Raw genomic sequence first — 4450 nt, forward strand, 5'->3', positions numbered from 1 at the left:
CGACCATGATTCTACATTTATATGCATATGTCCATGTAGGGAATTTTATTGCGGTCACAGTGATACCAAAATTAACGACGTAGAACAATTCTGGGGTTGACAAACATGAAAAGATCATAAACATTTCAGTGCGGTTCGAAGCTCGCGCCTAACGGTAGCCATAGTTTTTTATTTGGTGCGGGTCTCATGTAGAGTTTGGTGAAATTTTACATATATATTCCTCTAGAGCATTCTTTTGCGAACAAATTGATACCAAATTTAAATACATACATAGAATATTAAGATGAGCAGACCGAAAAGATTATAAACATTTTAGTGTCGCCGAAAGTGTTCACTCCTTACATCTGAAGGGCCACAAACATGGTCGAACGCACAAAACACTTGACTGTATTTACGGGTTTAATCTTTAGCAATCAATTAACCACTTGACTGTGGCCAGTTTTTGAGTAGACTCCTATTACATTTACTGTGTGATAGTTATACTTATATATAATCATTTGAATTAAGGGTAAACGCCTAACATGTAATATTAATTAATAAAAACGCAAGCCTATCTCCACAGGTCTATTGTGTAGAAGTAAAAAGTATAAGTAAAGTTAAAGTTGTGTTCTTCTGCCCGAAACGCTACGCGTGTTAGTGGTTTTACAAGAATGTATAAACACCAATGCTATGTACTCTCATAAACCCATTGCACCTTCTTGTATATATATATATAAAAATAAATAAAGTATCTTGGGCGCTCATGTACGTGTGCGCTGGCTGGCGTTCACAACTGATCTAGTCTTCAAGGACTAGATTTAGTCAAACATAATGATAATAATGTTTATTTATTTAGGGAGAATAAATTTCTGGGCATGCTGATTAATAATGGGCATCATTAATAATCGTAACAATATATTAATTCATATTTTGTTATATTAACAAATAACAGTCTCCGTGGTGTAGTCGTAAGACACTCGCCTGGCGTTCCGCGACCGCTATGTCATGGGTTCGTATCCTGGCCGGGGAGGATTGACTGGGCCGCAAATCCTTAACTGTAGCCTCTGTTTAACGCAACAGTAAAATGTGTACTTGGTTGTAACAACGATTCTTCGCGGCGGGGATCGTATTCCAGGGCCCGAAGCCCGAAACCTGCCCGAAACCCTACGCGTACTAGTGGCTCTACAAGAATGTAACAACTCTTCTATATATCTCAAAAACAAAAAAGTTAACTTCTGTGACTCATTTAACCCATAATTAACTTAGACTATGATTATTGTTTTCTTAAGGATTAAATTCACACTTCACAAATGTGTGAAGTGTGATTGACAAATGTGTCAATCAATCAACGGGAAGAATGTACGATTATGAGTTACTTGAAAGTAACTAAGCTATAAATAATTGTAATTAATAATAATTGTAAATATTAATTATTACTAAATAATATTATTTAATAAATTAGTCCCAATTCAATGCAGAGTTTTCTTCCAAGCACAGAAACTTGTAAATATAAATACAAGATAATAGATAGATCGATAAATAAATAGACAACTTTCAAATATTGCACCAAGTAATGGCGAGAGGAAAAAACTAGACAGTATACATTACATTTGAAATTAATAATGGATGAATGGTAATAAATTGGTGTACGTTTGTATGTATACCAGACAAAGTCCATTTAATGGCAGAATTTAGCCATTTTATGTAAGAACTTTTATATCTATTAATTATAACAGTAATCGTAAAAAGTCATAGTTTGTATATACAAGAGATGAAACAGAGAGCCATGAGCTAGAGCGATGTGTTGAGTCCATAAGGAGGCGGAGCTTCCAGAAATACCTTCCTGTGATTGGCTGTTGCGGGGAATACTAACACTCTTTTATGAATAAAATTTAAACTAAGAAATAGGTCCTTGTGAACAACAACAAGGTTATTGTGAAAAAGAACAACAATTTCTGTTTTTCACCTGACAGAAATCTCCATCTAACTGAATAATTTACTCGAATAAGAAGGCAGAGCAGCGTATCATTATTTGTGAGGCAACTCCCACTGATGACGTCACAAGTTAGGTAGCCAGCCCATTTTTATTTAACATCTGTTATATCCTGCAATATTTAATTATCACTTTATTAACACTTTAAATAATTAACACTTCACTTTTTTGGGTAACTTAAAGTTAAAGCTGAATTCCATAAGCAGGACTAGTGGGCTGAACTAAGATGATTTTCTAAGTGGATGGCACCTATTGCTGATCCCTTCCTGTGATTGGCTGTCGCGGGGAATGCTAACGCTTATATGAATAAAATGCAAAATAAGAAATACGTCCTTTTGCTCAATAACCTTGTTGTTGTTGTACAAAAGAACAACAATTTCTGTTTCATACAAGACAGCAATTTCCATCTAACTGAATAATGTAGACTAATAAGAGGGCGGAGGCATTGTATCCCCGATATTATTTGTGTGTGGCAACACCCTCTGATGACGTCACAAGTCAGGTAGCCAGCCCATGTTTCTCTAACACTCGTTATACATCCGGCAGTATTTAATTATCACTACATTAATACTTTTAAATACTTAACATTTCACTTTTTAGGTAGATTAAAGTTGAAGCAGAATGTCATAAGCATGGCTGGAGTGCTGAATAAAGATGATTTATTAAATGGATGGAAACTTTAGCTGATCCCTTCCTGTGATTTTACGGGCTATTCATGCCCGTGCCACCTCTTGGGTGGCTTAATCTTTATCAATCAATCACCTGTGATTGGCTGTTGTGTAAATGTCAACAAAGAGTTTCTACCAATGATATGCCATTGATTATGCACCCCATACCATCTGTGGGCGGAGCTTGGAACCTCCTACCCGAGCACAACAACCCGCCTTATGGGTTGCTGTTTGGCTATTTATAGTGCGTTGGAAAAAAACTAGATGGCGTTAGTGGTATTTTGTGGGGTAATTTGTTATAAGTGTAATTTGATGTCAACAGATGGCGTAAGCTGTATCTTATGGCCACTATTGACTAGCCAGTTGATAGTGTTCTCTTCTGCCGACAGATGGCATCAGCTGTATCATTATTACTTCCGAATTTCCTTTTAGATCTACAAATCTCGTAGCTAAAGATTTTATACCAAGATTAGGATATACTCTTTTTGTGGAGATGTGATGTATTTCTAAATAAATTAAACATCGATTGATTGATGAATATTAATGCAGATATGTTGTGATTATCATAATATAATAACATTTAGGCAGGAAAAATTTTGTATTCATTAAACTGTATAAGGACAATTAAAAGAACCTAACTCACATATTATTTAAAGACGTGCTGCTAATTATATGATAATAAGAGAGTTATTTATTCATATTCTTAACTTATTATCAACTTCTATTGCCTCGTTTTTGGTAATTTTATTATCTAGAAAGACGAGAGTGGCAGCGAACACAAGCCAGCGCACAAGTGTATACGAAAGGGTTCTTGTATCCGAAGTTGTCAGCCGACGATGTACGAAACGACTAGTCCCCTTCTCTACAACCTCCCCCCCCCCTCTTATCACCTCACTAAACTCCCTCATCACCTCACTAAACTCCCTCATCACCTCACTAAACTCCCTCATCACCTCACTAAACTCCCTCATCACCTCACTACACTCCGTCATCACCTCACTACACTCCCTCATCACCTCACTACACTCCCTCATCACCTCACTACACTCCCTCATCACCTCACTAAACTCCCTCATCACCCGTCCACCTCACTAAACCTCCTAAGATAGTCCTTTTCGTAACTATTCAGACGCTCGTCAAATATCAACGCGATGGACCAATAGAAAGTCGAATTTGGTATTATTCATTTTATGGAAGGAAAAATGGAATTATCAGGGGGAAAGCGCCAAGCCATTACGACTATATAGCACTGGGAAGGGGTCAGGATAAGGATTTGGGATGGGACGGAGGGAAAGGAATGGTGCCCAACCACTTGTGGACGGTCTCGGGGGATTGAACGCCGACATGCATGAAGCGAGATTCATTTTAATGGAGTCAAACACCCCTAAAACAAAGGACTCAGTAGTACCATTAAAAGATGAGACAAATTAAGCTATAATGGACGACATTAGGCCAGCAAACATGACAAAATATTTTACATCAGTGTTCACACTACTGAGGTGAGATGACGTCCCGTCACCCACACCAATGGTTGAGAACAAATTAAGGAATATACTCCATAGCGTGTTATGGGTATATTCCTTAATTAAGAAAGTTAAATAAAGAAAAGTAAAATATTTCTCGGTCGTCTCCAAAAAATTTACACATGGCGAAGATATATATTAACAGTAGTCCTAAAAGTTAAGTAAATATCTTACTAATGTATATTAAATAAAGAAGTTTAAATAATAAAGATGTTAAAATACGCTCAGAATATATTGTAACCAATATAAAATAATTATTACCATATAGAAAATAAAATAACTGCCCA

This window comes from Procambarus clarkii, chromosome 12 (genome assembly GCF_040958095.1).
Source record: "Procambarus clarkii isolate CNS0578487 chromosome 12, FALCON_Pclarkii_2.0, whole genome shotgun sequence".
Taxonomy (NCBI): domain Eukaryota; kingdom Metazoa; phylum Arthropoda; class Malacostraca; order Decapoda; family Cambaridae; genus Procambarus; species Procambarus clarkii.